Source organism: Trichechus manatus, unplaced genomic scaffold, assembly GCF_000243295.1.
Source record: "Trichechus manatus latirostris isolate Lorelei unplaced genomic scaffold, TriManLat1.0 scaffold00163, whole genome shotgun sequence".
Lineage (NCBI taxonomy): Eukaryota > Metazoa > Chordata > Mammalia > Sirenia > Trichechidae > Trichechus > Trichechus manatus.
In genome coordinates this window covers 2,059,477-2,072,083 of record NW_004444099.1, presented here as the reverse complement: position 1 = coordinate 2,072,083, position 12,607 = coordinate 2,059,477, and positions in this window count along the sequence as shown.

Sequence of the window (12,607 nt, the reverse complement as noted above, 5' to 3'; positions counted from 1 at the left end):
TGGCACAGTGGTTAAGTGCCCAGCTGCTAACCGAAAGGTCGGCAGCTCAAGTCCACCAGCCACTCCTTGGAAACCCTATGGGGCAGTTCTACTCTGTTCCATAGGATTGCTATGATTCGGAATTGACTCAACGTCCACGAGCTTTTTATGCTTCACTGGTTTTGCTTCTCTAGAGAACCCAGCCTAAGACAGGATGGTTGGCACAAACTGTAAAGATAATATATAAACATATAAAGTACCTAAGGACTTTGACCTAGACTGCAAAGGTTTTTTGAATATAAACAATATATGAATACGATATAGACCACACATAACAATAAGTGCATAAAAAACCTTTTTTGAAAGCTTCCCCCACTGCACACATACCCTAACATTTTGTGAAATAGGAAAAAATCAGTGTGCCATTTTAATAAACACTGTCGTGGCCTTTAGGTATCTTCAAATTTTCTATTATGTAGTCTCTTTTAGACTGCAGATTGTTAACTTTTATTTATTTACATTTATCAGGAACAAGCATTATATATCTCAGAAGCCTTACAAATTCAACAAACTTTGAGCTCATATATAATATACCCCATTGTCATGGATTGAATTGTGCCCCCCAAAAACATCTGTCAACTTGGCTGAGTCATGATTCCCAGTATTGTATAATTGTGTACCATTTTGTAATCTGATGTGATTTCCTTATGTGTTGTAAATTCAATCACTATGATCTAATAAGATGGATTAGCGGCTGTTATATGGATGAGGTATACAAGACTGGATAGGGTCTTAAGCCAATCTCTTTTGAGATATAAAAGAGAGAAGTGAGCAGAGACACACGGGAACCTCATACCACCAAGAAAGCAGTGCCAGGAGCAGAGCGTGTCCTTTGGCCCTGAGGTTCCTGCGCAGAGAAGCTCCCAGAACAAGGGAAGATTGATAACATGGACCTTCCTCCAGAGCTGACGGAGAAAGCGTTCCCCTGGAGCTGACACCCTGAATTTGGACTTGTAGCCTACTGGACAGTGAGAGAATAAACTTCTCTTTGTAAATGCCATCTACTTGTGGTATTTCTGTTACAGCAGCACTAGATGACTAAGACACCTATACATAACATATGCTCTTTGCTCCTTAGATATAGAATTTATCCTTAGACAAGATTAAAAAGAATGTACGGTATTTTAGTATATCAGAAGAAATATCACAATTTCTGGAAAGATATGTAAGAAACTGTCAGCAATGATTACCTTTGGGGAGTGGAATAGATGAAGTATGGAGGAGGTGTACCTTTTACTTTGCATTTTATCCTCATTTATATGAGCATGCAAATAAAACAATTTGTTGGTTGTCTATTCTGTATTTCAGGTGTGCAAGGAATATTGTAAGGTACAAGGGAGGAAGAGATCCAGTTCTACAGGAAGAGTGGGAGGTCAGGAAAAGCTAGAGACTTGAGTTGAGCCTAAAAAAAATGATTAAGATTGTGAATGTACTAAACACCACTGAACTGTACACTTTAAAACAGTTAAAATGGTCAATTTTATGCTATGTTTATTTTACCCAATTTCAAAAAAAAAAAAAGAGCAAGAGTTCTTCAGGCAGTTGAGGCAATTGTAAGGGAAAGGATATTTCAGAAGAGGGACTGCATCATCTCTTAGTTACAGTTAGATATAGCAATGAACTAGAAATTATTATTCAGAGAAATTACTTAATTTATTCATTTCTTTGCTCAACAGGTATTTCTTGTAGAGGCCACAAGGCATCAGAGATACAATGGTGAATAAGAACTTAGTCCCTGCCCCCAGGAAGCCTGCACACTAGTGGGAGAGACAGATCTTAATCAAATAATCGTGGAAACTCATGGACTGTAAAATTGAAACTAGGATAAGTGCTTCTGAGAGGAGGTTTAATGCTTGGAAATATAAGATCATAAAACAAAGATCTGCTCTAGACAAGGAGGTCCTTAAGGAAGTGATACTTAAACCCAGAGGTAAGAGATGATTAGGAAAAAGGGGAAAGAAAGAGCATTTCAGGAATAGGAAACAGTTTGTGCTGAGAGCCTATGGCAGAGAGCTCAGTGTCTTCAAGGGTCTGATCACAACCTTGAGTGCCTTACACTAGCATTCAGGATTGGGCAGATGACTTACATTTACAAATTTGACTTACATTTACACGTTTACAAATGTGTAAGACAATAGAGGGAGCTGCTAGACTGTGGAGAACTGTGGAAGTGCTTGCCCCGCCTAAAATGAAACTTGTCTGCAAGTGAGATTTGCTGGTTTACAAGAACTGTTGATTTCCAAGTACTGGAGAAAGCTGCTGTGGTAGGAATGGGGAGACCTAGGAATTGTGTGATGTGAGATCAGATGGAGAAATATGTGAAGGCCAAATCATTGGCAGCTTTGTAGCCACTGTAGAAGTTTTGCCATTATTCTAAGAGCAACATGGAAGTCATTGAAGTATTAAGCTGGGGTTGACATGGTCAGATTTATCTTTCAGAAAGATCATTTTACCCACGGCTTGGAGACTGGAATAGGGACAAAAGTGGACATGAGTAGACTATTGCTGGTCAGTAGACTATTGCAAGAGGAGACAGCTTGGTCTAGAGTGAGGGCCATAGAAATGGAGGGAAGTAAATGGATTTGAGAGATACGGAGGTAGTAAAATGGACATGACTTGGTGACAGATTACATAAAGAGATTGGGAAGAGAGAGATGTCAAGGACAATTCTTAGGTTTCCGGTTAACATAACTGGATCGATTCACTGAGGCAGGGATCACCAGAAGATGAGCAGTTGTTAGTTTAGGGAGATTTACAGACACAAGGTGGAACATGAGTTGCTTGGTTTGGACAGACTGTATATGCAGAGGCCTTTGAACTATATAAGAGGAGATATTAAAGAGTGGAATATGTATGGAGTAGCTTGAGCTGGAGAAATAATATTAGTAAGTCAAGACTAAGGAGAAAGAGAATGAAAACCTAGGACTCAGGCTTGAGTAATAGCAACATTAAATGGCTAGAAGAAAATGGTGAGCTAGCAAAGGAGACAGAGAAGGGGTGAACAGACTTGTCAGAGAAAAAACAGGAATTATAGACATCAGTGGCAAAGAGTGTTTTAATAATAGTGTAGTATTCAAAATATTGAGTTTAAAAGATCATAAGATGTCCAAGTTGAAATATTCAGAGAAACTCTTGGGACTGGAGCTCAGAAAGGGCTTTAGACTAGAGAGATAAATTTGGAATTTGGGCATTTAGGCTGCAACTGAAGCCATGTTCATTTAGAGAGAGGAGTATAATGTGTTGCGGTGCAATTAATTACTTTTGTGTGTGGTCTTTCTAGCCATGGTCTTGTAACTCCCACCCTCAGAATAACGGTTTTGCTAGAGAATTGGAATGGGCAATTGAAACATTGGTCATCCAAGACGGGGGGAATAAAGGCATGAATGGCTGGCTCATTCGCCTTCATGAGTGTGTGCTCACACTCAACATGGGGCGACAAAGGGAGCATCACCACCGGACAGATTCCTAAGCTTCTCTAGGGGATCTGGGGAAGAGGGGATGGGAGAGGATACTGGTGCCACTGTACAGTTCCTCCTTACATCACCTAAAATTGTTTTTTTCCTGCCAGATGCTGTGGTTCCAGGACCAGGGATGTAGCTGCGGGTGCCAGAAGCAAGGGTGATCCTTAAGCAAGAGACTTTAACTATACCCTTGAATATGTATGCCAGAATTCCCAAGGGCCCAATGGGATGGATTGTACCTTCCCCCATCTGGTAAAATTGGGGTTGACAGTGAATACTGCTGTATTGCCTAGTGGGCAAGATAGCCCACTAGTGTTGTACTCAAGTAATCCTACCCAGCGTGAATGGGAATGGACTGAGGGGGAAGCACTTGCTAGATGGCTCTTGCTGCCAGCAATCTGGCCTAGCATAGCAGCTGAATCTGATGTTCCTTCCTGAAGTGGAAAAGTTTGGGTAAAAATAAATGACAAATGGAAGGAAGGAGAAATAATAGCTGAAGGTAAAGGAATGAATAAATGGATTATGCAGCAGGGGAAACCTAACATTATGCTGGTACCTGGAGAGAGACACAGAGCAAGGGAATAGCCTTCTCTCACTTGAATTTTGTCAGAGGCCAGAAAGAGTGAAGACAACATGACTTTCAGAGAACCTGACCAGATCAGATGGAAACCTGAAGCACACCTGAATGGCTAGTACCTGAGTAAACTCACCCTCTGGGCTCTTTGCCCTATTGAAAGACTAATTGCTAGTGACTGTTTTGGACAGGTAAAATTATTGGGAGGGGGAAGTTATCCTCCAAATACGGAAGAACCATGGCTACAACAGCCAGGAGGTGGCCTGCAGTGCAACTAATTACTTTTGTGTGTGGTCTTTCTAGTCTTGGTCTTGTAACTCCCACCCAGGTGATTGTGTGATAGGGTAATTGTGGCCTATCTAGGGGATTGGTCAATTTTGCCTTAAAAGAGAGCCAATTCTAGAGCAGAGAGGGAGAGTCCACCACCACCAAAGGAGAGACCCCACAGGAGACAGCGCAGTAGGCCGAAGCCCACTGAGTCAGACAGCTGAGTGCCTTTGGGCAGAGCCTGAGGGCCAGGGAGAAGTCTATACCTGACCCAGCAATTTGGGACTTGCCAGCCTCCACAACCACGTGAGCCATTTCCTTTATATGGTTCGTGAGTTCTGGAGACGTTGCAGCGAATTAGGGAACCCAAAGACAGGAGGGAAAGTACTGAGGTGAGAGGGACTAGTTGATGTTAGAGATGTTGGAGTAGTACAGCAGTCTGGAAAAGTTAGACATTTGGGACATCTTTGACCACTCCTTCATAGAAACAGGCTCTGTACTGATCCTTATAAAAGAAATTATTTGTTTATGTGTGAAGCTGGCAATCAACAGTAGTAATTATTATTCACACATCCAAGCAATAATAACACTGATGCACTTACTTAGCATTTTTTGTCAGAAGATAGGAACACTTTGGAAGTATTACCCAGTTGCTTCTGTCAGTTAATACTTGATCTGTCAGCAATATTTATTCAAGGCATTTTAGTAAGAGGCCCTATGGAAAGGTAAGATAACAAAAATAAAATGATATAATAAGATCTGAATTCTCTCCTGTAGCTTTCATGTAGTTAGGGGAATAAAATTACATAATTCTCATGACCAGCATCAAAATTACATATCAGTGACTACAGATTAACAAAGTCCAACACTATTCCTCATGAAGGCTGAGTACAGACAAAAATGGAACAACAAACCCATTGCCATCGAGTCCATTCCAACTCATAGTGACCATATAGGGCAGAGTAGAACTGTCCCATAGGGTTTCTAAGGAGCAGCTGGTGGATTCGAACTGCTGACTTTTTGGTTAGTAGCCCTAGCTCTTAACCACTGTGCCACCAGGATTATCTGTGCTTGGTGGGTTGGTTCAAGAACTTTCCTAGAGGAATTGAGTTGTCAGTGGGATTTTAAATAATAGAATTATAGAGATGGTAAGGGCCTTAGAAATCTCCCAGGTAACAACTACATTTATGAAATGCCTATTATATATTAGAGGAGAAGATGGGAAAGGGACCCAGGGAGCCTCTGGTTTGTGAGGACCTGTGCTAGGTGTGTGATGTTTATTGTCTTAAGGTATTGTGACACTGGGGAGTTTAACAAGAAATTAGCCTCATTTGTGCAAACACATATAATTGCATAAATGCAGCCATGAAGTTTAGAGAGGACCTTGGAGAAGTATTCAACAAAAATGTCTAGTGCTATTGAGTGATTTAGGAAATAATATTGGAGTTATTATTCCCTCTCCTTGTGCAAGGACAATGTGACCCAGCTGGAGCTGGGCTCACAAGGACTCACAAGGATGCATCAACTGGGCCCTGAGGTATAAAGACAATAGCTAAGATAATCTTGGAAAATATCTTTTAGGGAAACTTTCACGTAAAGCCAATCAAACAGAACACAAAAGACTTCCCATTCTTATCTTTCTATTAGCATTTAGTGAATAGAAATTTGTTGGACCAATGAAGACCTTCCTGACTGTGGTTACTGAAACCTGTACCAATGATTGTTAAGAAAGACAATTCAAAATGTAGGATCACAGTTTCTAGCCAATCTGTGAAAAGGGGAAGCTTTCAATGGTTTTGCCCATTCGTAAGGTTAACATATACTGATGGGTCTGTAACTGTTCTTTGTACTCATGCAGACATGGCTGTGGCAGCATGCTTGTCCATTTTCCCATTCTTGCCTATGCTGTAATATTCTTTGGACTTGGACAGACATGGCTCTAGCAGCATGCTTATCCGTTTTCCCAGTTTTGTCTGTTCTGTAATGGTATTTGGACTTGGGCAGACGTGGCTGTCGCAGCATGCTTGTCCATTTTCCCACTCTTGCCTATTCTGCAATATTCTTTGGACTTGGGCAGACATGGCTGTGGCAGCATGCTTTTCTGTTCTCCCACTTTCGTCTGTTTTGTGCTGTTTCCTTGAACTTGGACAGACATGGCTTTGGCAACAAGGTTGTCGGCTTCCCACTTCGGCCCCTTTGAATATATGTCAAATAAAACTTTCTTTTTGCTTTACTCAACTTTGTGATGCTCTTCCCCTACAACATGAGTGCCCACTACGTGACAAGTCCTGAGCTAGGCACTGGTAATAGAAAAACGAAAGGTAGCAACTTGAGGGACGTACAATTTTGTGAGTGATTTGACTAAATGTGTGAGAAGTGCTATGACAGAAGAGCAAATGAAGAAGAGATTGTAGTTGCTAGAAAGAGGGTCCCATAAATAGAGTAAGAACTGCTTAAATAAAGTTAGCACAGAGACTCTGGGCTCAAGGTCACAAGTTAATGTGCACCCAGATAACACTGGGAAAAAACTTCAGGTAAGAAAGGGAACACTAGAACTGTTGAGGAAGGGAAAGAAATGTAAATAAGAAATCTATTGCTCGAGGGTGTCTCCTGAAGTCTGGCCTGAGGGTAGCTTTAGGGGTGAGGAGAATAAAAAAACTTAAAACTGGTTCCATGGCAGAAATAGACTGGGAAGCCCCAAAATAGGGATTGCTGAGGAGCTCAAAACATCTCAGGAACATTTAGACCTGAAGATTTTGAAGCAGGCTAAGACACCAACAGAATTCTGCTGCTTGCAATCAGGAGTAAAGAAAATGGATAATGAGGAGATAGAGGTGAGGTGGAGGTGATTTCTGGTTCAGATTGAGAGAGTAAGAGGACAATTGAATTAGTGAGTTGTAAGGTTGTCATTGAAGGAGTTTACACCAAAACAGTCAGTTGGACTACACTCAGATATTTCTTGATTTGGGATCTGATTGACTAATATAAAACTTTCCATTTTCATGATCATAACTAAAATATATCTTCATGCTCTATAGTCACTGTGAAGATATGCTAATTCTTCCACTTCTTTTGAAATCATTTCTGGTAATGACAATTTTTTTTTCTCTCAGAATATCAACTTGATTTCCTCTTTCCTCCACCTTCTCCTTTGAAGTAATCTTTTTTTTTGTTTTTTAACTTATTGTGGTAAAACACATTTAACAAAACGTTTGCCATTTCAACCATTTTTACATGTACAATTCAATGACATGGTTAATTACACTCACTGTGTTGTACAACCATCACCACTATCCATTTCCAATTTTTTTTTCTTCACCCTTAACAGAATCTCACTACCCCTAAAGCAATAACTCCCACTCCCACTCCCGCCTGCCCCTGATAACAATTAATAAACTTTGGTCTCTATGCATTTACCTATTGTGGATATTTCATGTAAGTGAGATCATACAATATTTGTCCTTTTGTTTCTGACTTATTTCACTCAGCACAATGTTTTCAAGGTTCGTCCATGTTATAGCATATATTCATCTTTTTACATGTTTTTGGCCATTTGTGTGTCTTCTTGGATGGAACGTCTGCTCAAGCTCTTTGCTGGTTTTTTGATTGGGTTGTTTGTCTTTTTTTGTTGTTGTTAAGTTGCAGGAGTTCTTTATATATTCTGGATATCAAACTCTAATCCAGTACATGGTTCCCAAATATATTATCCCAATTTGTATGTTGTCTCTTCACTTTGCTGATAAAGTCCGTTGATGCACAAACATTTTTAATTTTGATGAAGTCCAATTTGTCTATTTTGTCACTCATGCTTTTGGTGCAATATCCATGAGTCCATTGTTAGAACCTAGGTCTTGAAGCATTATTCCTATGTTGTATCCTAAGAGCTTTATGGTTTTAGTTATTACATTTAGGTCTTTGATCCATTTTCAGTTAATTTTTGTACATGGTGTGAGGTATGGGTTCAACTGTATTCTTTCACATGTAGAGATCCAGTTGTCCCAGGACCACTTATTTATTTATTTAGATTTAATTTTTTTTTTAAATTTTGGTGAAAGTATACACAGCCAAAAGTATACCATTTCAACAATTCCTACATGTACAATTCAGTGACATTGATTACATTCTTTAAGTTGTGCTATCATTCTTGCTATCCCAGCATCATTTATTGAAGAGAATATTTTTCCCCATTGGATGGACTTAGCACCCTTGTTGAAAATCTGCTAGCTATAGATGTATGGGTTTATTTCTAGTCTGTCAATTCTATTTTATTGGTCTATGTGCCTATTATTATAGCACTACCAGACTGTTTTTATTATTGTAGTTATAGAGTATGTTTTAAAATCAAAGTGTGAATCCTCCTATTTTGTTCTTCTTTTTCAAGATTACTCTGGCTATTCAAGGCCCTTTGCAATTCCATATGAATTTCAGGATTGGCTTTTCTATATCTGCAAAGAAGGCTGTTGGAATTTTGATGAGGATAGATTGAATCTATAGATCACTTTGGGTAGTATTGACATCTCAAAAATATTAAGTCTCTCAATCCATGAACATGGGATGTCTCTCCATTTACTTAGGACTTCTTGATTTTCCTTCAACAGTATTTTATAGTTTAGTGTACAGGTCTTTTATTTCCCTGGTTGTACTTATTCCTAGGTATTTTATTCTTTTAGATGCTGTGATGGTTAAGATTGTGTGTCAACTTGGCTGGGCCATGATTCTCAGTGTTTTAATGTAATCACTCCCATGACTGAATATACTGCAAGTAGCCAATCAGATGAAAGGGAGTCTTCTTGGGGGTGTGGCCCGCATCTGAACATAAGCAGAAGTTCTGGCTTTTTGCTTTCTCTGGATCCTGCGGCTGCCTCCTGTCGCCTCATCTCCTGTTCTTGGGACTTGAGCTGTCAGCTTATCTGCCAGACTTGGGATTCATCGATCTGCACAGCCTGTGAGTGGGAGCCCTCTCTCCAACCTGCTGATCTGGGGCTTGCCAGCTTCTGTGGCTGCGTGACTTGGAAGAGGCCTCTGCCCTGATCCGTGGACTTGGGAGGTTCTAGCCTTTACAATCGCGTGAGCTGTTTCCTTGATATAAATCTCTCTCTCTAGGTATATTTATACACTTTACTGGTTTTGCTTCTCTAGAGAACCCAGCCTAAGACAGATACTATTGTAAATAAATATTAGAAATAAATCCTACTGGATCGTGGTGTATAATCCTTTTAATAGAGTGTTGGTTTCAGTTTGCTAGTATTTTTTTTAGTATTTTTATATCCATATTCATAAGGAAGGAGCCCTGGTGACACAGTGGTTGAGTACTCTGCTGCTAACCCACCAGTCGCTCTGTAGGAGAAGAATATGGCATCTGCTTCGTTAAGATTACAGCCTTGGTAACCCTATAGGGCCGTTCTACTTTGTCCTACAGGGTCCCTACAAGTGGAAATCGACTTGATGACAAGGGTTTTTTTTTTTTCTTTATTGTATTTATAAGGGTTATTGACTGTAGTTCTCTTTGTCTTGCTTTGGTAATGCTGGCCTCATAGGATGAGTTAGAAAGTGTTCCTTCCTCTTCTATTTGTTGGATGAGTTTAAGAAGGACGAAGTGTCTTTTGGTTTGTACCTCCTGTGTGCTGTGTGTGCCCTTTATATTCCTGACAAACTTCTGATTCAATTTAGAAACTTGAGTGAGAAAATGTTTTTAGATCTATATCCGTTAGCAAATTGACCAGTAAATGGCAATTCACAAAATCCTGCTCAGTGTAAGTTCTCTGATAATTCTCTTGGATCTCTTCTACTCTAGGTTTTTCCTGCTCATTTGGACTCCTAGCAGAACTGAAAATACTAGATCTTTTCCAATCATAAACTACTGCTGCCTTCTGCTGCAGATTTCTTGCCTCCCCTGCTATCTCTGTGGACCTTATACATCCCGCTGTCCCAGATCACCTTCCACATCCACAAAGGACGATTAATTCTTTCCTACCTATGGTTATATTATCTATCTTTCTCCTCTATCTATCTATTGAGATCCTGATCACCTTACAGAGAAGAATGAGTTTATCTTCCTTAGTGGTTGTACTACTTATAATACAAGGAATGTATAAGAGGTCTGGTTGCTCTGCATTCTTACCAACACAAAGTCTTGTCAGATTTTTTAATTTTGGCAAATGAGATTACAATTTTTAGGAAAGATGCTTTGTGGGTTTTTTTTTTTTTTTTTTTTTTGAGGGGGAGTGTGTGTGTATATATATATATATATATCTCCCTCCTCGCCACCCCTCAGGGCACTATCCAAGAGAATTAGTAAGCATGGCCACTCTGATTTAGAGATAGAGCAACAGTAGGGTGAGAAATAATTTGAGAGGGGACTAGAGTTATGTCTTCAGGAAGGCAGATAAGTGCAGTTCTACTACCCACATGATGGGTATTTTTACATCTCTTTTCTACAAGGTGATTGGAAATAGGACAGGAATTCTTGCTTTGTTATTCAGAAACAAGGAGGTAAGGTGGAAGGATAGTGGAAAGTTGCCTAAAAATTTATTCTTTTGTAATGTGATCTGAAAAGAATGACGCTTTTCTTCTCTTTGGGTAGACTACTCATGCTATTGTTTAGTTTCTCATGAATTGTTCAGGCTTTTAGTTTGTACCATAAATATCAGACCCCTTTTCTGACGACAGACTCATATGGATCTGATGTTGCTAGTTGCTATGTATAAGATACCAAGATGCTTCTATCCCTTCTACCCCCAATCAAATGAAGCTCCACAGGGCAGAGGCTTTGTTTTGTTCACTGCTGCTTCCGCAGAGTCTAAAACTATGCCTAGCACATAGTACAGACTCAACTAACATTTGTTAAATAAAGAGAATGAGTGCTACCATGGGCATCTTTCTACATCCTTGTACTCCCAGAGATCTCCTATGGGAACATTTCAATACTTTTTTTTAAAGCTAATCAATTAATTGTCAAAAGCCAGGATACTGCTATTTCATGGTAGTCTTTGTCCTTTTGTTGTTTATGAAAACTAAACTTTGAATCAAACTTTCCCACATTCCTTTCTTTTCATTTAGGTTCCAGGAGATTGTTTCTGACAAGGAATTACCAGTGAGACATTTGGAAGCATTGACTTAGAAGAATCCAGTTACGACTACTAAGATATATTTCAAATGCCACGTTTCTGACTTTCTCCAACTGAGGTACTTTATCGACTGCAGTGCAGCACGGACAACAGTGGAGTGCGGTCATCAGTTTGCCTTGTTTGCCAACCTGGAATATGTGTTCCTCCTTGGCAGGAGGCAAATTTTATTCATTTTTGTATGCCTAGTTCCTAGCTCAAGAATAAATTTGAATGAGTTAATCAATGAGGAAGGTTGAAAGTTCAGGAATCTTTCTCCAAAGAACAATCTGGTTACTCTTGTTAAAATGCATATAACAAAGAATAAAAATAAAGTGTGGAATGGAAGTAGAATGGTGTGAAGGCCAAGGATAGCAAGCTGAGGTTTGACCTGAAAGGAATGATAGTTCCAGGGACAGCATTTTCCTTATGCCCCAAAAAACCAAACCCACTGCCGTGGAGTTGATTGTGACTCCTAGCGACCCAATAGGGTTTCCAAGGCTGTAAATCTCTATGGAAGCAGACTGCCACATCTTTCTCCCACCTTACCACCCATGACTCTATTAAATATTTGGATTAAGTTGCCTGTGTAACGACTACTGGGAGAAGCAACAGCCATCAAACATTTAGGGAGAAATTCAGATGCCCCAGTCAGTCTTAATTTGGGCTTAATGCCACTGGTTATTCCTCCTAATACTGAAAACTTCTTTCCTCTCGTTGCGCCTTCATTTCTTCATCTATAAAGTGAATACGACCACTCCAGAGGTTCCAGGCCAAATAGCTAACAAAAAATGTTATGATGACCTTTGCAGACATCAAGAGCTTACTCAAGAGAATACAACTCTCATCTGGTTTCTCTCTTTGCTGTTGAGGACAGATTTCCATTGCTTACGACTCAGATATTGCTCAATGGTGTCTTCTCTGTCCTGGCACCCCTTAATGTATCTGTAAACATTCTGTTTAGAGACCCTAAAAACTTCCTTTTTAGTCTATGAGCCCCTTTGGGGAAAAAAAGTAATGAGAAGCAAACCTTGACAACACCCCTTGCCCTCTCCGATGCCCTCCAATGGCCTCTGCCCTGATCCGTGGACTTGGGAGGTTCTAGCCTTTACAATCGCGTGAGCTGTTTCCTTGATATAAATCTCTCTCTCTAGGTATATTTA